Here is a 25,138-nt window from a genome sequence, read left to right as displayed (position 1 = left end):
GACTGGACTGGATTACAGCTGATACAAGGTGTGAAGGAACAAGGGGTGGCTGTGGGCATGCACTTGCTGCCGCTGCCAGTGTTTATCTGCATGGCAGCAGGGCATTTGGGCGTTGCCAGGAAGGCGTTTTTATGTAGATTCCTCCTCTTTCAGCACTGCATTGTGGTGCAAGCAAAAGAAGCAAATCCTGTCTGGCTTCCTCTCCGGCCTTTATTCACCTCCCGTGTAGCTGTGAGTGTGTGAGCCTGCAGGGCCCCATGGAATTGCCTAGAAGTAGGCTGAATCGCTGCAAGGGCTGAACAGCAGTATCGGGCAGGCTCGGGCAACGCGCGGCCCGTTCGGGTTATCGCTTCTCGGCCTTTTGGCTAAGATCAAGTGTAGTATCTGTTCTTATCAGTTTAATATCTGATACGTCCCCTATCTGGGGACCATATATTAAATGGATTTTTAGAACAGGGAGATGGAAATAGAGCTTGCTCTGTCCACTCCACGCATTGACCTGGTATTGCAGTATTTCCAGGACCGGTGCACCCTTTCCTTATGTGTTGACTAAAAGCAGATTCCAAAAGTGTTTTTTGTCTTTGCTATTGTTTCTGTCTTTCTGAAGGGATCTCCCCTTTTAATCCCATTATTTCAACACCTGTTGGACAATGCATGAGTGATAATGAGCTCATTGATTAAATGCAATTAATGAATAGATTGCCACCTCTTGTTGTGTGTCGTCTGTGTTTCTGTGTTTCCGGCATTTCACATTGGAACACCTCATTCACCTTCCTTGTCTTCTCTCCGCCCTCCCTTTTAGGTAAGTTAAAGAGCTGCACCTGAGCCAGCCACTGATTGATTGATTGATTGATTGATTGATTGATTGATTGATTGATGCAGCACAACAGTCAAATAGTGGAGTGGAGTAGGGGAACAGCAAACAGCCAATAAAGCAGCCCGCCCGCTCGCCTGCCCGCCACAATGGACCTACCTGTGTACACTAGATGGATGTGATGGAATGTACTGTCGTCCCTACATTTCAAGAAGAAGTAAGAATTGCAGTTGCAACAAAGCCTTGCTTGCCTACAAAGAGAGCAGCAATTTGGATTTGTTACTATGTTACCTAGAAGAATAACAAACTGTGCAAGGATGGAGGTTGTAGGAGCAAGGAGAAGTTGTCTGTAAAGTTGGTGGATGCCTATTTTCCATTTTGCAGTCCCTTGTCTCCCTCTTGTGGCCTCCTGGAGGCAACTAGCTGTGCAAAAAAAAGACAGCCTGGCGGCCGGCTGTTGCAGTGTTGCCCTCTCAGGCAACACTGAGTGACTGACTGAGCCTCACCGTCTTATATAAAGTTCAGACGGAACTTTGCACGTGTCATAGTGGAGCCCTCAGGATTCCAGAGCCAGCTTTCTGACATCATAATGGGGCCTCAGAGATAAAAGCCTGGGCCCAGGCAGTGTTGGTCAGTGCTGCTCAGCAGGCAGCACTGGACTGGACTGGATTACAGCTGATACAAGGTGTGAAGGAACAAGGGGTGGCTGTGGGCATGCACTTGCTGCCGCTGCCAGTGTTTATCTGCATGGCAGCAGGGCATTTGGGCGTTGCCAGGAAGGCGTTTTTATGTAGATTCCTCCTCTTTCAGCACTGCATTGTGGTGCAAGCAAAAGAAGCAAATCCTGTCTGGCTTCCTCTCCGGCCTTTATTCACCTCCCGTGTAGCTGTGAGTGTGTGAGCCTGCAGGGCCCCATGGAATTGCCTAGAAGTAGGCTGAATCGCTGCAAGGGCTGAACAGCAGTATCGGGCAGGCTCGGGCAACGCGCGGCCCGTTCGGGTTATCGCTTCTCGGCCTTTTGGCTAAGATCAAGTGTAGTATCTGTTCTTATCAGTTTAATATCTGATACGTCCCCTATCTGGGGACCATATATTAAATGGATTTTTAGAACAGGGAGATGGAAATAGAGCTTGCTCTGTCCACTCCACGCATTGACCTGGTATTGCAGTATTTCCAGGACCGGTGCACCCTTTCCTTATGTGTTGACTAAAAGCAGATTCCAAAAGTGTTTTTTGTCTTTGCTATTGTTTCTGTCTTTCTGAAGGGATCTCCCCTTTTAATCCCATTATTTCAACACCTGTTGGACAATGCATGAGTGATAATGAGCTCATTGATTAAATGCAATTAATGAATAGATTGCCACCTCTTGTTGTGTGTCGTCTGTGTTTCTGTGTTTCCGGCATTTCACATTGGAACACCTCATTCACCTTCCTTGTCTTCTCTCCGCCCTCCCTTTTAGGTAAGTTAAAGAGCCGCACCTGAGCCAGCCACTGATTGATTGATTGATTGATTGATTGATTGATTGATTGATTGATTGATTGATTGATGCAGCACAACAGTCAAATAGTGGAGTGGAGTAGGGGAACAGCAAACAGCCAATAAAGCAGCCCGCCCGCTCGCCTGCCCGCCACAATGGACCTACCTGTGTACACTAGATGGATGTGATGGAATGTACTGTCGTCCCTACATTTCAAGAAGAAGTAAGAATTGCAGTTGCAACAAAGCCTTGCTTGCCTACAAAGAGAGCAGCAATTTGGATTTGTTACTATGTTACCTAGAAGAATAACAAACTGTGCAAGGATGGAGGTTGTAGGAGCAAGGAGAAGTTGTCTGTAAAGTTGGTGGATGCCTATTTTCCATTTTGCAGTCCCTTGTCTCCCTCTTGTGGCCTCCTGGAGGCAACTAGCTGTGCAAAAAAAAGACAGCCTGGCGGCCGGCTGTTGCAGTGTTGCCCTCTCAGGCAACACTGAGTGACTGACTGAGCCTCACCGTCTTATATAAAGTTCAGACGGAACTTTGCACGTGTCATAGTGGAGCCCTCAGGATTCCAGAGCCAGCTTTCTGACATCATAATGGGGCCTGTGAAGGATGATTTATTTGCTTATATTCTCTGTTTGAAATTACATTGTGAATTATCAAGCAGGAGGCCGAATTACTAAGATATGTATTATGTGAAAGTGATGATAATGTGTAAATGATTTAGTTTCGTGCAGCAGCCATCTTGTCTGGAGTTCCCATCTTGGTTTTATTGTAGTGAATAGAAAAGTCATTGTTCCTTTAATACAAGTAATGTTGATTTCGTATGTTTTATCTTTGACCTTGGTTCCCATGCGAAGATGGACAGGGAGTGAGATGGGAGTGAGATGGGGGGATGGCAAGTATGCGTGAGGGAAGGTCTCCCCCCATCTCCACGAGGACATTCTGTCCAAAAGAGAGATAAGAAACCTGTAAACATAATGTGTGGAGAATTATAATGATGTATTTTATTGTATGCTTTTTACTGAATAACAAATATTGTTACATTGTCTCTGATTGGTTTACCTCAAGCCTACACCCCTTCTGAATTTCAGTTTAACAGTTTGAGTTTGGTAATAAATCCTTCAGATGAGAATTTTGAACATTTCAGCGTGTCTGTGTGTTTTCTTCTCGTCTCTCGATATATATCGGTGAAATATCCTAATTAGGATTCTGACTAATGGAGTCTGGCCTTGAGAGTCTGTTGGGACTCGTATAAATTTCAGTCTAATATATTTTGAGCGATGCATTTCCACGACAGTAATGGTGCCGATAAAACCCAGGAAGATTGCACGTCTGATAAGCTGTCACTGGAGAGGTCTGGCTTTGCATCTGTGAATTACAAAAACCGCGGTAGGTAAGGAGCTTATTCTTACACCATTCACACATGTATTGCGTAAGCCTTGGAATCCAGCTGTCAGAACGTCACTTCTATGGACGAGACTCCTTAGTCAGTGGGTTGAAAGATGGATCCAAAAAGGTATGTTGAAGCTTTTTGTGTGATGAAGGATTGCAGGTGTGTACGTGATCTTAAACTGTTGATATGAAAGACATGAGAGAATTTTTGCCAGCAAATACATAGTTAACCAGGAAAAATTGTGAGAAGCCTTTGGAATGCAGTGACGTAGCGCATGGCAGAGAGAAGTCGTAACTCACATGTGAAGTATTTGAAATGCAAAGAGTTGTTTTGGACTGTGAGGAAAAAACAAAACTTCTGCTTGCTGCTTTGTTGTAGCGTTATTTGTTATTTAGTTGTGTAAAATTGTTGAGGATTAATAGTTGTTCTGTTACCCGTTTGTCTGGGATTATAGTTGGGAGGTATTGACTGGTATTGGCTCAGACCCATAGAAAGTTGGATAGTTATGAGTAATATCATGTAGTACCACAGGGGCTTCAATGGTTAAGTCCTGATAATGTAGAATCCAGTGCAAGGAGAAGCAATTGTGTCTATATTGAATTTGCACTCAATACCATTACCCAGTGCAATAGGGAAAACTTTGAATACTGTATTAGAAAATCATTTATATTTTCCTAACGCATTGCCAGCCAGTGATATTGTGTGTAAGGGTCCATAAACCAGTTGTATGCATTGCCAGACTGGCATAAGGTGGGAATCAGTACAGACTGATTTCTAGCACATGTGATAATCCGGCATATACACTTTGATGTAAAATAACATCCAAGTAATTAAGTCTGTAGTAGTATAACATCAGACCGCTGGATTGAATACCGTTGTAATATAACATCCTGTATTCATTGAATGACCCTGACACTTATCCCAGGTGCCACCTGTGTCGTAGTAGTAATTACAGTGAAGAACATTGGTATTGGATCAGACCCATAGCCCGTAAAGAAATTATCACCAACATACATAACAGCCCCCTAAACTACAACCCACAAAGTGAACGGCTGAGCGGGGAGGATAATATATATATATGTTACCAAATATAATTTGCATGTGAAACCATTGCAAAGTGCTAGAGGAAATAGTTTGGGATATATGTTACATCATGGGCTCTATGAACTGAAAGACACACCCCGGCAGCAAGTGTTCTGCATAAGTGAAGTGACCAACTCCTGCTTGAATCAATGGAGGTTCATGAATGTCGATTGTGTTGAAGAATTTGCTCTTGTAATTGTTGATTGGCAGCATTTTGTCTGTTCTTGATGTTCAATCCAGTGAGGGATCAGAGGATCCTACTGCTAGAATGTCTGGAGGAACGACTTGTGATATCGTATTGGTAAGACAGTCTAGGAGATAGACTGGTCTGAGATATCTGTCGGCAAACGTGGCCTGTTTGCCTGGAGGTGGGGGATTTACCGGAAATCACCCTACTGCTCTCCGACCATGGGGTCAGGAGGAAGTTGGACAAAGATGCTTTGGGGCACTGGTCCCGGCCAACATTAGAATGAGCAAAAGGAGCTGGGGCTTTAATTATAAAGTATGTGAAGGCAAAATAACACACTGTAAAAAATTGTTGAAAAGGCTGGCAGCCGTAAGAAGGATGTTTGCATGTGAGAAAGAACAATTTAAATACAGGTGTAAATTTTCATTGGAAGAGTGAAGAAAATGGAGCAGCCAGGTACATTGCAGTGACTAACGTGGGTCAGAACGGGGGGAGTGCAATGTGAACATGTGTGATGTGATGAAACATCTGTGTGATGTGTGTAATGTAACATGTGTGATGTGATGAGACATCTGTGTGATGTGTGTAATGTAACATGTCTGAAGTTTGAAACTAATGGCCACAATAAAAGCAGAACTATATTGTATGTTTCCTATTTTTAACAGCAGTAATGTCTAAAAATGTTAGTGTTTTGTGTATGGGGTTAAAATCAGTTCTACGTGTTTTATTTTCGCGCAGCGCAGTCGTCTGTAACTACACCAAGCGAGAAAAATATTACAGCCGGCTGGATCTGTTTGTAGAAAGATAAAAGCTACACTGCAGATTAATGTGTTATAATGTGATAAGATTTATTGTTGGAATGTTTTAATGTTAATTCAAATGTATTAAACTACAGATATTGTGAGACACGGGGTCTTGAACATGTATGTGCCCCCTCTGTTCCCTATTCTTATGTACAGCTTATTGGTTTGCAGTAATTAATATTACCAGATATATTATTTTCTGTGTTATTGAATAACTAATTACAATTGTCTTGTTTTTTGTTTTCACACATGAGGCACGTGCTATGGTGCTGCCTAAATGTTATTTTTTTAAAATGTGAGATGTTTTACAGGTAAATGGTTGCAGGTCATTTTAAAGATAAAATGTATTTTTGTCAGGAGAAAGTAATCTTTTTTGTTCCAGGCTGTTGTGTATTACAGGGGGTTAAACTAGTGCTCCCCCGATAGAGTGCCTAATCTCATTATGTTGATATGTAGTTTTGAACCCTGCTACATTACTTTCGCAGAGTCCAAATAGGAGGGAATGTTGAAGGGACTGATCTGTTCTCCTTTTTACAGGCAATTTTATGACCCCTTCACAGCCAGAGGGAGCTATGCCAAGCACTGCCCTATCCCAGTGGCTGAGAAAGGGTTGAAGATTTCCCAATGGTGAAGGGACTGATCAGATAGTTTTGTTTTGTGTTTTATTTTGTTTTGAATTAATGAATTTGGTTCTAGGAGATCTACAAAATGTGTATGAGTTTCAAGGAGTAACCCAGATTAAATGTGTATGACAGTAACTTATATTTTGAGGTTTTTCTGTGTAGATGGTTCCAGATCCCCCTCCAGCCAATTTACACAGGAGGTGAGGTGACGTCACTCACAGATGAGTCTTTACAGATTTAGATGGGGAGAAGGCAAAACAAAAAAAAAAATTGTTTGAATATTGTTTCTTTTATGCCAGATTTCAGTAACATATTTTGTTTGTTTTTGTATTAATCAGGTATTTACAGGACCTGGTGGGTGGGATGTACAAGTGTTCTGGATCATCAGCTAAATGTGGAACAATAAAACTCCACCCTTTTGAAATGTTCTATCTATATGTGACATGGGTTTCCAATGTAAATTTGTAATGTAGACATACTTTATCATATACAGCATGTGTAGAACAGGATACGAGGCACCAGGTAAATTACCCAGAAACCACTCTCACCTTCTTGTTCATCTCAAGGAGCGGAGCTGGAGGTGCTCGCTGAGGCTGTAACCTGGCAGAAGGTAAGACGGCCGACATATACACTGACTCTAGGTACGCTTTTGGCATCGCCCACAATTATGGGTCCATTGGTAGTAGGAACTTTATTGGATCATTGGGTAAGCCAATTGAGAGAGCAAGAGAAAACAGAACTGACAACAAGGGTATATGCAGCCAGGTGTCAGTAAATTGGCTTGTCCCTGGATACAATAATGCCACCACTAGGTTTGTAGCAGCCGGCATGATGTGCGCACGGCATGACATAGGTAAAACAGCAAAGGTACCTGTGAAAAGTGCATCCCAGCCAGATTACCCGTCCCAGCGACTGCAGAACATACAACTACCCGAGGTAGAAGTGTATGACAATGTGCTCATGTGTGTAGACCTGTTCTCAGGGGGGCCTGAAGCCCGGCCTGTATTTTCCCCACTGCAGACGTTGTGTGTAAGTGACAGGGGAATAGTGTTATCCCAAGTATTGACCTGATGTTTGTACAATACGATATCAGCAGTTCTTCAGATGTTATTCCAAAGTTAGTTTGTTTAGTAATTGTATTTAAGAAGGGCTGTGGGAATATTAAATACTGAAGTTAAGTTTTATGTAAAGTTCTGGACCAGCTTTAGCATTGGACTATTAGAGTCATGCGTCAGATAAAAAGTACAGAAGTGGAATATTCCCATTTGAAAATATTTTTAGTTATTTGTTTTTTGTCGTTGTTATTGTGAAAGGAAAATTCTGTGCAGTGTTCGTGTGTGTGTGTGTATATATATATATAAAGAAGAAAAATGAGTTTGCATGTATCATCTCTAGTTATTGCTCAATGTGAACGTTTGATGTAAAGATGTTATTTGTTAATGTTTTTCTTCAAATTAATTATTTGATTAAGATCAATTAATGTCTATACAATGAAAAAGCTTGTTCTCCATAGGACGAGTCCAACTGGGAGCGGAAGGCGTGAGAACCAGATTCTAACAGAATGTGGACGGATAAGGGAACGTGAACCGGTAAGACCCAAGGCACTCTTGATGGCTTTTGCATTGATGGTGTATGACCTCACATATGCCCCAAGACTGCAAGGATCGATTTGGTAAGATCTAATTGGTATGTCCCAGGCTTTACAGCTGTTGCTGCTAAATTCTGTTAGAGCTGTTTGATTTGCCTACAGAACAGTCCTGGTAGACCGGTGCCAACCTTATCATACCCGCCTCCCACGAAGAGAACAGACCTTGAGAGGCCTCCCCATGCAATACAAATTAGAGTAAGGAAAATTGGTTTGTGACATTTGTCAGATAAACATGTGGAATCTGTGTATATTTTGGTGAGCTGGAAATGTTCCAGGCAATCAGCTCAGATCAACGTACAAATCCTGCTGGAAAGCGTGACACCAAGTGCATATGAAATGTACCCAATAATTACACATCTTCTAGGTGCCCTGTCCATTGGAACAGAGAAGTTTTTCTTATATAAAAGGTGTTTGTTTGTTTGATTTAGTTTAAGGGCCTGACATTGTTATTGTATGTACTTAGAACAACTTTTATAGTACGTAGATGTTATCACCAGATTAGTAACAATTGACAAGGGTTGGGGTTCCCCAGAAAGTGCCAGTAAACATGAACTAAAAGATTTTTGATACGATGAACTCCATTACTGAGGTGCGGCAGGCGCAGCCGGAGCCAGTACAACGCGTTTGTCATGAACTGACGGCAGTGTCACAATTCCAAGCAGCCGCCCAGACAAGATAAGAAGACAGATGAGCGGAGGGTTTGTGGGGTCACAATAACACCCCACTAATCCGCCTACGTGGGATCTCACACCAGGCTCACAGCATGAGGTGTTGTGTATAGCCCGGCGACGTAAACTAAAAGAGACGGTGTCTGACAGATGAAAAAGACCAAATCAAGTCCTGATGACATCAGCAAAGATCAAAGTAAGGACCAAAGACCTGAGTGAATCCATCAGCAGTATCAAGTGTTCTAATCAGAAGACAGGAGAAGAAGAGGACGATGATGTACATGACTTGTCAATACACTGGTGCGACCCCATACCCTAACCGGACATTGGTGATGGCATCATATTAGTTGTGGCCCTATTGATATATTGTTTGAGTTTCATAATCATAATATATAATTTCTGTAATTTAATATGAGAAAAAGGGAGGTTTGTGAAGGATGATTTATTTGCTTATATTCTCTGTTTGAAATTACATTGTGAATTATCAAGCAGGAGGCCGAATTACTAAGATATGTATTATGTGAAAGTGATGATAATGTGTAAATGATTTAGTTTCGTGCAGCAGCCATCTTGTCTGGAGTTCCCATCTTGGTTTTATTGTAGTGAATAGAAAAGTCATTGTTCCTTTAATACAAGTAATGTTGATTTCGTATGTTTTATCTTTGACCTTGGTTCCCATGCGAAGATGGACAGGGAGTGAGATGGGAGTGAGATGGGGGGATGGCAAGTATGCGTGAGGGAAGGTCTCCCCCCATCTCCACGAGGACATTCTGTCCAAAAGAGAGATAAGAAACCTGTAAACATAATGTGTGGAGAATTATAATGATGTATTTTATTGTATGCTTTTTACTGAATAACAAATATTGTTACATTGTCTCTGATTGGTTTACCTCAAGCCTACACCCCTTCTGAATTTCAGTTTAACAGTTTGAGTTTGGTAATAAATCCTTCAGATGAGAATTTTGAACATTTCAGCGTGTCTGTGTGTTTTCTTCTCGTCTCTCGATATATATCGGTGAAATATCCTAATTAGGATTCTGACTAATGGAGTCTGGCCTTGAGAGTCTGTTGGGACTCGTATAAATTTCAGTCTAATATATTTTGAGCGATGCATTTCCACGACAGGCCTCAGAGATAAAAGCCTGGGCCCAGGCAGTGTTGGTCAGTGCTGCTCAGCAGGCAGCACTGGACTGGACTGGATTACAGCTGATACAAGGTGTGAAGGAACAAGGGGTGGCTGTGGGCATGCACTTGCTGCCGCTGCCAGTGTTTATCTGCATGGCAGCAGGGCATTTGGGCGTTGCCAGGAAGGCGTTTTTATGTAGATTCCTCCTCTTTCAGCACTGCATTGTGGTGCAAGCAAAAGAAGCAAATCCTGTCTGGCTTCCTCTCCGGCCTTTATTCACCTCCCGTGTAGCTGTGAGTGTGTGAGCCTGCAGGGCCCCATGGAATTGCCTAGAAGTAGGCTGAATCGCTGCAAGGGCTGAACAGCAGTATCGGGCAGGCTCGGGCAACGCGCGGCCCGTTCGGGTTATCGCTTCTCGGCCTTTTGGCTAAGATCAAGTGTAGTATCTGTTCTTATCAGTTTAATATCTGATACGTCCCCTATCTGGGGACCATATATTAAATGGATTTTTAGAACAGGGAGATGGAAATAGAGCTTGCTCTGTCCACTCCACGCATTGACCTGGTATTGCAGTATTTCCAGGACCGGTGCACCCTTTCCTTATGTGTTGACTAAAAGCAGATTCCAAAAGTGTTTTTTGTCTTTGCTATTGTTTCTGTCTTTCTGAAGGGATCTCCCCTTTTAATCCCATTATTTCAACACCTGTTGGACAATGCATGAGTGATAATGAGCTCATTGATTAAATGCAATTAATGAATAGATTGCCACCTCTTGTTGTGTGTCGTCTGTGTTTCTGTGTTTCCGGCATTTCACATTGGAACACCTCATTCACCTTCCTTGTCTTCTCTCCGCCCTCCCTTTTAGGTAAGTTAAAGAGCTGCACCTGAGCCAGCCACTGATTGATTGATTGATTGATTGATTGATTGATTGATTGATGCAGCACAACAGTCAAATAGTGGAGTGGAGTAGGGGAACAGCAAACAGCCAATAAAGCAGCCCGCCCGCTCGCCTGCCCGCCACAGTGGACCTACCTGTGTACACTAGATGGATGTGATGGAATGTACTGTCGTCCCTACATTTCAAGAAGAAGTAAGAATTGCAGTTGCAACAAAGCCTTGCTTGCCTACAAAGAGAGCAGCAATTTGGATTTGTTACTATGTTACCTAGAAGAATAACAAACTGTGCAAGGATGGAGGTTGTAGGAGCAAGGAGAAGTTGTCTGTAAAGTTGGTGGATGCCTATTTTCCATTTTGCAGTCCCTTGTCTCCCTCTTGTGGCCTCCTGGAGGCAACTAGCTGTGCAAAAAAAAGACAGCCTGGCGGCCGGCTGTTGCAGTGTTGCCCTCTCAGGCAACACTGAGTGACTGACTGAGCCTCACCGTCTTATATAAAGTTCAGACGGAACTTTTCACGTGTCATAGTGGAGCCCTCAGGATTCCAGAGCCAGCTTTCTGACATCATAATGGGGCCTCAGAGATAAAAGCCTGGGCCCAGGCAGTGTTGGTCAGTGCTGCTCAGCAGGCAGCACTGGACTGGACTGGATCACAGCTGATACAAGGTGTGAAGGAACAAGGGGTGGCTGTGGGCATGCACTTGCTGCCGCTGCCAGTGTTTATCTGCATGGCAGCAGGGCATTTGGGCGTTGCCAGGAAGGCGTTTTTATGTAGATTCCTCCTCTTTCAGCACTGCATTGTGGTGCAAGCAAAAGAAGCAAATCCTGTCTGGCTTCCTCTCCGGCCTTTATTCACCTCCCGTGTAGCTGTGAGTGTGTGAGCCTGCAGGGCCCCATGGAATTGCCTAGAAGTAGGCTGAATCGCTGCAAGGGCTGAACAGCAGTATCGGGCAGGCTCGGGCAACGCGCGGCCCGTTCGGGTTATCGCTTCTCGGCCTTTTGGCTAAGATCAAGTGTAGTATCTGTTCTTATCAGTTTAATATCTGATACGTCCCCTATCTGGGGACCATATATTAAATGGATTTTTAGAACAGGGAGATGGAAATAGAGCTTGCTCTGTCCACTCCACGCATTGACCTGGTATTGCAGTATTTCCAGGACCGGTGCACCCTTTCCTTATGTGTTGACTAAAAGCAGATTCCAAAAGTGTTTTTTGTCTTTGCTATTGTTTCTGTCTTTCTGAAGGGATCTCCCCTTTTAATCCCATTATTTCAACACCTGTTGGACAATGCATGAGTGATAATGAGCTCATTGATTAAATGCAATTAATGAATAGATTGCCACCTCTTGTTGTGTGTCGTCTGTGTTTCTGTGTTTCCGGCATTTCACATTGGAACACCTCATTCACCTTCCTTGTCTTCTCTCCGCCCTCCCTTTTAGGTAAGTTAAAGAGCTGCACCTGAGCCAGCCACTGATTGATTGATTGATTGATTGATTGATTGATTGATTGATGCAGCACAACAGTCAAATAGTGGAGTGGAGTAGGGGAACAGCAAACAGCCAATAAAGCAGCCCGCCCGCTCGCCTGCCCGCCACAATGTACACTACACTACCTGTGTACACTAGATGGATGTGATGGAATGTACTGTCGTCCCTACATTTCAAGAAGAAGTAAGAATTGCAGTTGCAACAAAGCCTTGCTTGCCTACAAAGAGAGCAGCAATTTGGATTTGTTACTATGTTACCTAGAAGAATAACAAACTGTGCAAGGATGGAGGTTGTAGGAGCAAGGAGAAGTTGTCTGTAAAGTTGGTGGATGCCTATTTTCCATTTTGCAGTCCCTTGTCTCCCTCTTGTGGCCTCCTGGAGGCAACTAGCTGTGCAAAAAAAAGACAGCCTGGCGGCCGGCTGTTGCAGTGTTGCCCTCTCAGGCAACACTGAGTGACTGACTGAGCCTCACCGTCTTATATAAAGTTCAGACGGAACTTTGCACGTGTCATAGTGGAGCCCTCAGGATTCCAGAGCCAGCTTTCTGACATCATAATGGGGCCTCAGAGATAAAAGCCTGGGCCCAGGCAGTGTTGGTCAGTGCTGCTCAGCAGGCAGCACTGGACTGGACTGGATTACAGCTGATACAAGGTGTGAAGGAACAAGGGGTGGCTGTGGGCATGCACTTGCTGCCGCTGCCAGTGTTTATCTGCATGGCAGCAGGGCATTTGGGCGTTGCCAGGAAGGCGTTTTTATGTAGATTCCTCCTCTTTCAGCACTGCATTGTGGTGCAAGCAAAAGAAGCAAATCCTGTCTGGCTTCCTCTCCGGCCTTTATTCACCTCCCGTGTAGCTGTGAGTGTGTGAGCCTGCAGGGCCCCATGGAATTGCCTAGAAGTAGGCTGAATCGCTGCAAGGGCTGAACAGCAGTATCGGGCAGGCTCGGGCAACGCGCGGCCCGTTCGGGTTATCGCTTCTCGGCCTTTTGGCTAAGATCAAGTGTAGTATCTGTTCTTATCAGTTTAATATCTGATACGTCCCCTATCTGGGGACCATATATTAAATGGATTTTTAGAACAGGGAGATGGAAATAGAGCTTGCTCTGTCCACTCCACGCATTGACCTGGTATTGCAGTATTTCCAGGACCGGTGCACCCTTTCCTTATGTGTTGACTAAAAGCAGATTCCAAAAGTGTTTTTTGTCTTTGCTATTGTTTCTGTCTTTCTGAAGGGATCTCCCCTTTTAATCCCATTATTTCAACACCTGTTGGACAATGCATGAGTGATAATGAGCTCATTGATTAAATGCAATTAATGAATAGATTGCCACCTCTTGTTGTGTGTCGTCTGTGTTTCTGTGTTTCCGGCATTTCACATTGGAACACCTCATTCACCTTCCTTGTCTTCTCTCCGCCCTCCCTTTTAGGTAAGTTAAAGAGCTGCACCTGAGCCAGCCACTGATTGATTGATTGATTGATTGATTGATTGATTGATTGATTGATTGATTGATTGATGCAGCACAACAGTCAAATAGTGGAGTGGAGTAGGGGAACAGCAAACAGCCAATAAAGCAGCCCGCCCGCTCGCCTGCCCGCCACAATGGACCTACCTGTGTACACTAGATGGATGTGATGGAATGTACTGTCGTCCCTACATTTCAAGAAGAAGTAAGAATTGCAGTTGCAACAAAGCCTTGCTTGCCTACAAAGAGAGCAGCAATTTGGATTTGTTACTATGTTACCTAGAAGAATAACAAACTGTGCAAGGATGGAGGTTGTAGGAGCAAGGAGAAGTTGTCTGTAAAGTTGGTGGATGCCTATTTTCCATTTTGCAGTCCCTTGTCTCCCTCTTGTGGCCTCCTGGAGGCAACTAGCTGTGCAAAAAAAAGACAGCCTGGCGGCCGGCTGTTGCAGTGTTGCCCTCTCAGGCAACACTGAGTGACTGACTGAGCCTCACCGTCTTATATAAAGTTCAGACGGAACTTTGCACGTGTCATAGTGGAGCCCTCAGGATTCCAGAGCCAGCTTTCTGACATCATAATGGGGCCTCAGAGATAAAAGCCTGGGCCCAGGCAGTGTTGGTCAGTGCTGCTCAGCAGGCAGCACTGGACTGGACTGGATTACAGCTGATACAAGGTGTGAAGGAACAAGGGGTGGCTGTGGGCATGCACTTGCTGCCGCTGCCAGTGTTTATCTGCATGGCAGCAGGGCATTTGGGCGTTGCCAGGAAGGCGTTTTTATGTAGATTCCTCCTCTTTCAGCACTGCATTGTGGTGCAAGCAAAAGAAGCAAATCCTGTCTGGCTTCCTCTCCGGCCTTTATTCACCTCCCGTGTAGCTGTGAGTGTGTGAGCCTGCAGGGCCCCATGGAATTGCCTAGAAGTAGGCTGAATCGCTGCAAGGGCTGAACAGCAGTATCGGGCAGGCTCGGGCAACGCGCGGCCCGTTCGGGTTATCGCTTCTCGGCCTTTTGGCTAAGATCAAGTGTAGTATCTGTTCTTATCAGTTTAATATCTGATACGTCCCCTATCTGGGGACCATATATTAAATGGATTTTTAGAACAGGGAGATGGAAATAGAGCTTGCTCTGTCCACTCCACGCATTGACCTGGTATTGCAGTATTTCCAGGACCGGTGCACCCTTTCCTTATGTGTTGACTAAAAGCAGATTCCAAAAGTGTTTTTTGTCTTTGCTATTGTTTCTGTCTTTCTGAAGGGATCTCCCCTTTTAATCCCATTATTTCAACACCTGTTGGACAATGCATGAGTGATAATGAGCTCATTGATTAAATGCAATTAATGAATAGATTGCCACCTCTTGTTGTGTGTCGTCTGTGTTTCTGTGTTTCCGGCATTTCACATTGGAACACCTCATTCACCTTCCTTGTCTTCTCTCCGCCCTCCCTTTTAGGTAAGTTAAAGAGCTGCACCTGAGCCAGCCACTGATTGATTGATTGATTGATTGATTGATTGATTGATTGATTGATTGATTGATTGATTGATGCAGCACAACAGTCAAATAGTGGAGTGGAGTAGGGGAACAGCAAACAGCCAATAAAGCAGCCCGCCCGCTCGCCTGCCCGCCACAATGGACCTACCTGTGTACACTAGATGGATGTGATGGAATGTACTGTCGTCCCTACATTTCAAGAAGAAGTAAGAATTGCAGTTGCAACAAAGCCTTGCTTGCCTACAAAGAGAGCAGCAATTTGGATTTGTTACTATGTTACCTAGAAGAATAACAAACTGTGCAAGGATGGAGGTTGTAGGAGCAAGGAGAAGTTGTCTGTAAAGTTGGTGGATGCCTATTTTCCATTTTGCAGTCCCTTGTCTCCCTCTTGTGGCCTCCTGGAGGCAACTAGCTGTGCAAAAAAAAAGACAGCCTGGCGGCCGGCTGTTGCAGTGTTGCCCTCTCAGGCAACACTGAGTGACTGACTGAGCCTCACGTCTTATATAAAGTTCAGACGGAACTTTGCACGTGTCATAGTGGAGCCCTCAGGATTCCAGAGCCAGCTTTCTGACATCATAATGGGGCCTCAGAGATAAAAGCCTGGGCCCAGGCAGTGTTGGTCAGTGCTGCTCAGCAGGCAGCACTGGACTGGACTGGATTACAGCTGATACAAGGTGTGAAGGAACAAGGGGTGGCTGTGGGCATGCACTTGCTGCCGCTGCCAGTGTTTATCTGCATGGCAGCAGGGCATTTGGGCGTTGCCAGGAAGGCGTTTTTATGTAGATTCCTCCTCTTTCAGCACTGCATTGTGGTGCAAGCAAAAGAAGCAAATCCTGTCTGGCTTCCTCTCTGGCCTTTATTCACCTCCCGTGTAGCTGTGAGTGTGTGAGCCTGCAGGGCCCCATGGAATTGCCTAGAAGTAGGCTGAATCGCTGCAAGGGCTGAACAGCAGTATCGGGCAGGCTCGGGCAACGCGCGGCCCGTTCGGGTTATCGCTTCTCGGCCTTTTGGCTAAGATCAAGTGTAGTATCTGTTCTTATCAGTTTAATATCTGATACGTCCCCTATCTGGGGACCATATATTAAATGGATTTTTAGAACAGGGAGATGGAAATAGAGCTTGCTCTGTCCACTCCACGCATTGACCTGGTATTGCAGTATTTCCAGGACCGGTGCACCCTTTCCTTATGTGTTGACTAAAAGCAGATTCCAAAAGTGTTTTTTGTCTTTGCTATTGTTTCTGTCTTTCTGAAGGGATCTCCCCTTTTAATCCCATTATTTCAACACCTGTTGGACAATGCATGAGTGATAATGAGCTCATTGATTAAATGCAATTAATGAATAGATTGCCACCTCTTGTTGTGTGTCGTCTGTGTTTCTGTGTTTCCGGCATTTCACATTGGAACACCTCATTCACCTTCCTTGTCTTCTCTCCGCCCTCCCTTTTAGGTAAGTTAAAGAGCTGCACCTGAGCCAGCCACTGATTGATTGATTGATTGATTGATTGATTGATTGATGCAGCACAACAGTCAAATAGTGGAGTGGAGTAGGGGAACAGCAAACAGCCAATAAAGCAGCCGCCCGCTCGCCTGCCCGCCACAATGGACCTACCTGTGTACACTAGATGGATGTGATGGAATGTACTGTCGTCCCTACATTTCAAGAAGAAGTAAGAATTGCAGTTGCAACAAAGCCTTGCTTGCCTACAAAGAGAGCAGCAATTTGGATTTGTTACTATGTTACCTAGAAGAATAACAAACTGTGCAAGGATGGAGGTTGTAGGAGCAAGGAGAAGTTGTCTGTAAAGTTGGTGGATGCCTATTTTCCATTTTGCAGTCCCTTGTCTCCCTCTTGTGGCCTCCTGGAGGCAACTAGCTGTGCAAAAAAAAGACAGCCTGGCGGCCGGCTGTTGCAGTGTTGCCCTCTCAGGCAACACTGAGTGACTGACTGAGCCTCACCGTCTTATATAAAGTTCAGACGGAACTTTGCACGTGTCATAGTGGAGCCCTCAGGATTCCAGAGCCAGCTTTCTGACATCATAATGGGGCCTCAGAGATAAAAGCCTGGGCCCAGGCAGTGTTGGTCAGTGCTGCTCAGCAGGCAGCACTGGACTGGACTGGATTACAGCTGATACAAGGTGTGAAGGAACAAGGGGTGGCTGTGGGCATGCACTTGCTGCCGCTGCCAGTGTTTATCTGCATGGCAGCAGGGCATTTGGGCGTTGCCAGGAAGGCGTTTTTATGTAGATTCCTCCTCTTTCAGCACTGCATTGTGGTGCAAGCAAAAGAAGCAAATCCTGTCTGGCTTCCTCTCCGGCCTTTATTCACCTCCCGTGTAGCTGTGAGTGTGTGAGCCTGCAGGGCCCCATGGAATTGCCTAGAAGTAGGCTGAATCGCTGCAAGGGCTGAACAGCAGTATCGGGCAGGCTCGGGCAACGCGCGGCCCGTTCGGGTTATCGCTTCTCGGCCTTTTGGCTAAGATCAAGTGTAGTATCTGTTCTTATCAGTTTAATATCTGATACGTCCCCTATCTGGGGACCATATATTAAATGGATTTTTAGAACAGGGAGATGGAAATAGAGCTTGCTCTGTCCACTCCACGCATTGACCTGGTATTGCAGTATTTCCAGGACCGGTGCACCCTTTCCTTATGTGTTGACTAAAAGCAGATTCCAAAAGTGTTTTTTGTCTTTGCTATTGTTTCTGTCTTTCTGAAGGGATCTCCCCTTTTAATCCCATTATTTCAACACCTGTTGGACAATGCATGAGTGATAATGAGCTCATTGATTAAATGCAATTAATGAATAGATTGCCACCTCTTGTTGTGTGTCGTCTGTGTTTCTGTGTTTCCGGCATTTCACATTGGAACACCTCATTCACCTTCCTTGTCTTCTCTCCGCCCTCCCTTTTAGGTAAGTTAAAGAGCTGCACCTGAGCCAGCCACTGATTGATTGATTGATTGATTGATTGATTGATTGATTGATTGATTGATGCAGCACAACAGTCAAATAGTGGAGTGGAGTAGGGGAACAGCAAACAGCCAATAAAGCAGCCCGCCCGCTCGCCTGCCCGCCACAATGGACCTACCTGTGTACACTAGATGGATGTGATGGAATGTACTGTCGTCCCTACATTTCAAGAAGAAGTAAGAATTGCAGTTGCAACAAAGCCTTGCTTGCCTACAAAGAGAGCAGCAATTTGGATTTGTTACTATGTTACCTAGAAGAATAACAAACTGTGCAAGGATGGAGGTTGTAGGAGCAAGGAGAAGTTGTCTGTAAAGTTGGTGGATGCCTATTTTCCATTTTGCAGTCCCTTGTCTCCCTCTTGTGGCCTCCTGGAGGCAACTAGCTGTGCAAAAAAAAGACAGCCTGGCGGCCGGCTGTTGCAGTGTTGCCCTCTCAGGCAACACTGAGTGACTGACTGAGCCTCACCGTCTTATATAAAGTTCAGACGGAACTTTGCACGTGTCATAGTGGAGCCCTCAGGATTCCAGAGCCAGCTTTCTGACATCATAATGGGGCCTCAGAGATAAAAGCCTGGGCCCAGGCAGTGTTGGTCAGTGCTGCTCAGCAGGCAGCACTGGACTGGACTGGATTACAGCTGATACAAGGTGTGAAGGAACAAGGGGTGGCTGTGGGCATGCACTTGCTGCCGCTGCCAGTGTTTATCTGCATGGCAGCAGGGCATTTGGGCGTTGCCAGGAAGGCGTTTTTATGTAGATTCCTCCTCTTTCAGCACTGCATTGTGGTGCAAGCAAAAGAAGCAAATCCTGTCTGGCTTCCTCTCCGGCCTTTATTCACCTCCCGTGTAGCTGTGAGTGTGTGAGCCTGCAGGGCCCCATGGAATTGCCTAGAAGTAGGCTGAATCGCTGCAAGGGCTGAACAGCAGTATCGGGCAGGCTCGGGCAACGCGCGGCCCGTTCGGGTTATCGCTTCTCGGCCTTTTGGCTAAGATCAAGTGTAGTATCTGTTCTTATCAGTTTAATATCTGATACGTCCCCTATCTGGGGACCATATATTAAATGGATTTTTAGAACAGGGAGATGGAAATAGAGCTTGCTCTGTCCACTCCACGCATTGACCTGGTATTGCAGTATTTCCAGGACCGGTGCACCCTTTCCTTATGTGTTGACTAAAAGCAGATTCCAAAAGTGTTTTTTGTCTTTGCTATTGTTTCTGTCTTTCTGAAGGGATCTCCCCTTTTAATCCCATTATTTCAACACCTGTTGGACAATGCATGAGTGATAATGAGCTCATTGATTAAATGCAATTAATGAATAGATTGCCACCTCTTGTTGTGTGTCGTCTGTGTTTCTGTGTTTCCGGCATTTCACATTGGAACACCTCATTCACCTTCCTTGTCTTCTCTCCGCCCTCCCTTTTAGGTAAGTTAAAGAGCTGCACCTGAGCCAGCCACTGATTGATTGATTGATTGATTGATTGATTGATTGATTGATTGATTGATTGATTGATTGATGCAGCACAACAGTCAAATAGTGGAGTGGAGTAGGGGAACAGCAAACAGCCAATAAAGCAGCCCGCCCGCTCGCCTGCCCGCCACAATGGACCTACCTGTGTACACTAGATGGATGTGATGGAATGTACTGTCGTCCCTACATTTCAAGAAGAAGTAAGAATTGCAGTTGCAACAAAGCCTTGCTTGCCTACAAAGAGAGCAGCAATTTGGATTTGTTACTATGTTACCTAGAAGAATAACAAACTGTGCAAGGATGGAGGTTGTAGGAGCAAGGAGAAGTTGTCTGTAAAGTTGGTGGATGCCTATTTTCCATTTTGCAGTCCCTTGTCTCCCTCTTGTGGCCTCCTGGAGGCAACTAGCTGTGCAAAAAAAAGACAGCCTGGCGGCCGGCTGTTGCAGTGTTGCCCTCTCAGGCAACACTGAGTGACTGACTGAGCCTCACCGTCTTATATAAAGTTCAGACGGAACTTTGCACGTGTCATAGTGGAGCCCTCAGGATTCCAGAGCCAGCTTTCTGACATCATAATGGGGCCTCAGAGATAAAAGCCTGGGCCCAGGCAGTGTTGGTCAGTGCTGCTCAGCAGGCAGCACTGGACTGGACTGGATTACAGCTGATACAAGGTGTGAAGGAACAAGGGGTGGCTGTGGGCATGCACTTGCTGCCGCTGCCAGTGTTTATCTGCATGGCAGCAGGGCATTTGGGCGTTGCCAGGAAGGCGTTTTTATGTAGATTCCTCCTCTTTCAGCACTGCATTGTGGTGCAAGCAAAAGAAGCAAATCCTGTCTGGCTTCCTCTCCGGCCTTTATTCACCTCCCGTGTAGCTGTGAGTGTGTGAGCCTGCAGGGCCCCATGGAATTGCCTAGAAGTAGGCTGAATCGCTGCAAGGGCTGAACAGCAGTATCGGGCAGGCTCGGGCAACGCGCGGCCCGTTCGGGTTATCGCTTCTCGGCCTTTTGGCTAAGATCAAGTGTAGTATCTGTTCTTATCAGTTTAATATCTGATACGTCCCCTATCTGGGGACCATATATTAAATGGATTTTTAGAACAGGGAGATGGAAATAGAGCTTGCTCTGTCCACTCCACGCATTGACCTGGTATTGCAGTATTTCCAGGACCGGTGCACCCTTTCCTTATGTGTTGACTAAAAGCAGATTCCAAAAGTGTTTTTTGTCTTTGCTATTGTTTCTGTCTTTCTGAAGGGATCTCCCCTTTTAATCCCATTATTTCAACACCTGTTGGACAATGCATGAGTGATAATGAGCTCATTGATTAAATGCAATTAATGAATAGATTGCCACCTCTTGTTGTGTGTCGTCTGTGTTTCTGTGTTTCCGGCATTTCACATTGGAACACCTCATTCACCTTCCTTGTCTTCTCTCCGCCCTCCCTTTTAGGTAAGTTAAAGAGCTGCACCTGAGCCAGCCACTGATTGATTGATTGATTGATTGATTGATTGATTGATTGATTGATGCAGCACAACAGTCAAATAGTGGAGTGGAGTAGGGGAACAGCAAACAGCCAATAAAGCAGCCCGCCCGCTCGCCTGCCCGCCACAATGGACCTACCTGTGTACACTAGATGGATGTGATGGAATGTACTGTCGTCCCTACATTTCAAGAAGAAGTAAGAATTGCAGTTGCAACAAAGCCTTGCTTGCCTACAAAGAGAGCAGCAATTTGGATTTGTTACTATGTTACCTAGAAGAATAACAAACTGTGCAAGGATGGAGGTTGTAGGAGCAAGGAGAAGTTGTCTGTAAAGTTGGTGGATGCCTATTTTCCATTTTGCAGTCCCTTGTCTCCCTCTTGTGGCCTCCTGGAGGCAACTAGCTGTGCAAAAAAAAGACAGCCTGGCGGCCGGCTGTTGCAGTGTTGCCCTCTCAGGCAACACTGAGTGACTGACTGAGCCTCACCGTCTTATATAAAGTTCAGACGGAACTTTGCACGTGTCATAGTGGAGCCCTCAGGATTCCAGAGCCAGCTTTCTGACATCATAATGGGGCCTCAGAGATAAAAGCCTGGGCCCAGGCAGTGTTGGTCAGTGCTGCTCAGCAGGCAGCACTGGACTGGACTGGATTACAGCTGATACAAGGTGTGAAGGAACAAGGGGTGGCTGTGGGCATGCACTTGCTGCCGCTGCCAGTGTTTATCTGCATGGCAGCAGGGCATTTGGGCGTTGCCAGGAAGGCGTTTTTATGTAGATTCCTCCTCTTTCAGCACTGCATTGTGGTGCAAGCAAAAGAAGCAAATCCTGTCTGGCTTCCTCTCCGGCCTTTATTCACCTCCCGTGTAGCTGTGAGTGTGTGAGCCTGCAGGGCCCCATGGAATTGCCTAGAAGTAGGCTGAATCGCTGCAAGGGCTGAACAGCAGTATCGGGCAGGCTCGGGCAACGCGCGGCCCGTTCGGGTTATCGCTTCTCGGCCTTTTGGCTAAGATCAAGTGAAATAGAGCTTGCTCTGTCCACTCCACGCATTGACCTGGTATTGCAGTATTTCCAGGACCGGTGCACCCTTTCCTTATGTGTTGACTAAAAGCAGATTCCAAAAGTGTTTTTTGTCTTTGCTATTGTTTCTGTCTTTCTGAAGGGATCTCCCCTTTTAATCCCATTATTTCAACACCTGTTGGACAATGCATGAGTGATAATGAGCTCATTGATTAAATGCAATTAATGAATAGATTGCCACCTCTTGTTGTGTGTCGTCTGTGTTTCTGTGTTTCCGGCATTTCACATTGGAACACCTCATTCACCTTCCTTGTCTTCTCTCCGCCCTCCCTTTTAGGTAAGTTAAAGAGCTGCACCTGAGCCAGCCACTGATTGATTGATTGATTGATTGATTGATTGATTGATTGATTGATTGATTGATGCAGCACAACAGTCAAATAGTGGAGTGGAGTAGGGGAACAGCAAACAGCCAATAAAGCAGCCCGCCCGCTCGCCTGCCCGCCACAATGGACCTACCTGTGTACACTAGATGGATGTGATGGAATGTACTGTCGTCCCTACATTTCAAGAAGAAGTAAGAATTGCAGTTGCAACAAAGCCTTGCTTGCCTACAAAGAGAGCAGCAATTTGGATTTGTTACTATGTTACCTAGAAGAATAACAAACTGTGCAAGGATGGAGGTTGTAGGAGCAAGGAGAAGTTGTCTGTAAAGTTGGTGGATGCCTATTTTCCATTTTGCAGTCCCTTGTCTCCCTCTTGTGGCCTCCTGGAGGCAACTAGCTGTGCAAAAAAAAGACAGCCTGGCGGCCGGCTGTTGCAGTGTTGCCCTCTCAGGCAACACTGAGTGACTGACTGAGCCTCACCGTCTTATATAAAGTTCAGACGGAACTTTGCACGTGTCATAGTGGAGCCCTCAGGATTCCAGAGCCAGCTTTCTGACATCATAATGGGGCCTCAGAGATAAAAGCCTGGGCCCAGGCAGTGTTGGTCAGTGCTGCTCAGCAGGCAGCACTGGACTGGACTGGATTACAGCTGATACAAGGTGTGAAGGAACAAGGGGTGGCTGTGGGCATGCACTTGCTGCCGCTGCCAGTGTTTATCTGCATGGCAGCAGGGCATTTGGGCGTTGCCAGGAAGGCGTTTTTATGTAGATTCCTCCTCTTTCAGCACTGCATTGTGGTGCAAGCAAAAGAAGCAAATCCTGTCTGGCTTCCTCTCCGGCCTTTATTCACCTCCCGTGTAGCTGTGAGTGTGTGAGCCTGCAGGGCCCCATGGAATTGCCTAGAAGTAGGCTGAATCGCTGCAAGGGCTGAACAGCAGTATCGGGCAGGCTCGGGCAACGCGCGGCCCGTTCGGGTTATCGCTTCTCGGCCTTTTGGCTAAGATCAAGTGTAGTATCTGTTCTTATCAGTTTAATATCTGATACGTCCCCTATCTGGGGACCATATATTAAATGGATTTTTAGAACAGGGAGATGGAAATAGAGCTTGCTCTGTCCACTCCACGCATTGACCTGGTATTGCAGTATTTCCAGGACCGGTGCACCCTTTCCTTATGTGTTGACTAAAAGCAGATTCCAAAAGTGTTTTTTGTCTTTGCTATTGTTTCTGTCTTTCTGAAGGGATCTCCCCTTTTAATCCCATTATTTCAACACCTGTTGGACAATGCATGAGTGATAATGAGCTCATTGATTAAATGCAATTAATGAATAGATTGCCACCTCTTGTTGTGTGTCGTCTGTGTTTCTGTGTTTCCGGCATTTCACATTGGAACACCTCATTCACCTTCCTTGTCTTCTCTCCGCCCTCCCTTTTAGGTAAGTTAAAGAGCTGCACCTGAGCCAGCCACTGATTGATTGATTGATTGATTGATTGATTGATTGATTGATTGATTGATGCAGCACAACAGTCAAATAGTGGAGTGGAGTAGGGGAACAGCAAACAGCCAATAAAGCAGCCCGCCCGCTCGCCTGCCCGCCACAATGGACCTACCTGTGTACACTAGATGGATGTGATGGAATGTACTGTCGTCCCTACATTTCAAGAAGAAGTAAGAATTGCAGTTGCAACAAAGCCTTGCTTGCCTACAAAGAGAGCAGCAATTTGGATTTGTTACTATGTTACCTAGAAGAATAACAAACTGTGCAAGGATGGAGGTTGTAGGAGCAAGGAGAAGTTGTCTGTAAAGTTGGTGGATGCCTATTTTCCATTTTGCAGTCCCTTGTCTCCCTCTTGTGGCCTCCTGGAGGCAACTAGCTGTGCAAAAAAAAGACAGCCTGGCGGCCGGCTGTTGCAGTGTTGCCCTCTCAGGCAACACTGAGTGACTGACTGAGCCTCACCGTCTTATATAAAGTTCAGACGGAACTTTGCACGTGTCATAGTGGAGCCCTCAGGATTCCAGAGCCAGCTTTCTGACATCATAATGGGGCCTCAGAGATAAAAGCCTGGGCCCAGGCAGTGTTGGTCAGTGCTGCTCAGCAGGCAGCACTGGACTGGACTGGATTACAGCTGATACAAGGTGTGAAGGAACAAGGGGTGGCTGTGGGCATGCACTTGCTGCCGCTGCCAGTGTTTATCTGCACGGCAGCAGGGCTTTTGGGCGTTGCCAGGAAGGCGTTTTTATGTAGATTCCTCCTCTTTCAGCACTGCATTGTGGTGCAAGCAAAAGAAGCAAATCCTGTCTGGCTTCCTCTCCGGCCTTTATTCACCTCCCGTGTAGCTGTGAGTGTGTGAGCCTGCAGGGCCCCATGGAATTGCCTAGAAGTAGGCTGAATCGCTGCAAGGGCTGAACAGCAGTATCGGGCAGGCTCGGGCAACGCGCGGCCCGTTCGGGTTATCGCTTCTCGGCCTTTTGGCTAAGATCAAGTGTAGTATCTGTTCTTATCAGTTTAATATCTGATACGTCCCCTATCTGGGGACCATATATTAAATGGATTTTTAGAACAGGGAGATGGAAATAGAGCTTGCTCTGTCCACTCCACGCATTGACCTGGTATTGCAGTATTTCCAGGACCGGTGCACCCTTTCCTTATGTGTTGACTAAAAGCAGATTCCAAAAGTGTTTTTTGT

The 25,138-nt window shown here is 45.7% G+C and overlaps 12 non-coding genes and 1 pseudogene across 12 annotated transcripts; all 13 read left to right on the top strand.

Annotated features, from left to right (window-relative positions):
- Positions 1–345: 345 nt before the first annotated feature.
- On the top strand, positions 346–536 carry LOC142726145 (U2 spliceosomal RNA). The gene has a single exon (XR_012876636.1). It is a non-coding gene; the product is annotated as a U2 spliceosomal RNA (small nuclear RNA).
- A 1,280-nt stretch (positions 537–1,816) lies between these two features.
- On the top strand, positions 1,817–2,007 carry LOC142726144 (U2 spliceosomal RNA). Its single transcript, XR_012876635.1, has one exon. It is a non-coding gene; the product is annotated as a U2 spliceosomal RNA (small nuclear RNA).
- Positions 2,008–10,231: 8,224 nt separating this feature from the next.
- LOC142726143 (U2 spliceosomal RNA) lies at positions 10,232–10,422 on the top strand. Its single transcript, XR_012876634.1, has one exon. It is a non-coding gene; the product is annotated as a U2 spliceosomal RNA (small nuclear RNA).
- A 1,276-nt stretch (positions 10,423–11,698) lies between these two features.
- LOC142726142 (U2 spliceosomal RNA) lies at positions 11,699–11,889 on the top strand. The gene has a single exon (XR_012876633.1). It is a non-coding gene; the product is annotated as a U2 spliceosomal RNA (small nuclear RNA).
- A 1,282-nt stretch (positions 11,890–13,171) lies between these two features.
- Positions 13,172–13,362, top strand: LOC142726140 (U2 spliceosomal RNA). The gene has a single exon (XR_012876632.1). It is a non-coding gene; the product is annotated as a U2 spliceosomal RNA (small nuclear RNA).
- Positions 13,363–14,654: 1,292 nt separating this feature from the next.
- LOC142726139 (U2 spliceosomal RNA) lies at positions 14,655–14,845 on the top strand. The gene has a single exon (XR_012876631.1). It is a non-coding gene; the product is annotated as a U2 spliceosomal RNA (small nuclear RNA).
- Positions 14,846–16,141: 1,296 nt separating this feature from the next.
- Positions 16,142–16,332, top strand: LOC142726138 (U2 spliceosomal RNA). Its single transcript, XR_012876630.1, has one exon. It is a non-coding gene; the product is annotated as a U2 spliceosomal RNA (small nuclear RNA).
- A 1,271-nt stretch (positions 16,333–17,603) lies between these two features.
- LOC142726137 (U2 spliceosomal RNA) lies at positions 17,604–17,794 on the top strand. Its single transcript, XR_012876629.1, has one exon. It is a non-coding gene; the product is annotated as a U2 spliceosomal RNA (small nuclear RNA).
- A 1,284-nt stretch (positions 17,795–19,078) lies between these two features.
- Positions 19,079–19,269, top strand: LOC142726135 (U2 spliceosomal RNA). Its single transcript, XR_012876627.1, has one exon. It is a non-coding gene; the product is annotated as a U2 spliceosomal RNA (small nuclear RNA).
- Positions 19,270–20,565: 1,296 nt separating this feature from the next.
- LOC142726134 (U2 spliceosomal RNA) lies at positions 20,566–20,756 on the top strand. Its single transcript, XR_012876626.1, has one exon. It is a non-coding gene; the product is annotated as a U2 spliceosomal RNA (small nuclear RNA).
- A 1,280-nt stretch (positions 20,757–22,036) lies between these two features.
- Positions 22,037–22,141, top strand: LOC142726179 (U2 spliceosomal RNA; annotated as a pseudogene).
- Positions 22,142–23,429: 1,288 nt separating this feature from the next.
- Positions 23,430–23,620, top strand: LOC142726133 (U2 spliceosomal RNA). The gene has a single exon (XR_012876625.1). It is a non-coding gene; the product is annotated as a U2 spliceosomal RNA (small nuclear RNA).
- Positions 23,621–24,904: 1,284 nt separating this feature from the next.
- Positions 24,905–25,095, top strand: LOC142726132 (U2 spliceosomal RNA). Its single transcript, XR_012876624.1, has one exon. It is a non-coding gene; the product is annotated as a U2 spliceosomal RNA (small nuclear RNA).
- Positions 25,096–25,138: the final 43 nt, after the last annotated feature.

This window comes from Rhinoderma darwinii, unplaced genomic scaffold (genome assembly GCF_050947455.1).
Source record: "Rhinoderma darwinii isolate aRhiDar2 unplaced genomic scaffold, aRhiDar2.hap1 Scaffold_610, whole genome shotgun sequence".
NCBI classification, from domain to species: Eukaryota; Metazoa; Chordata; class Amphibia; order Anura; family Rhinodermatidae; genus Rhinoderma; species Rhinoderma darwinii.
The sequence above is the reverse complement of the archived record's forward strand: the minus strand, read 5'-3'. Positions and strand labels throughout refer to the sequence as shown.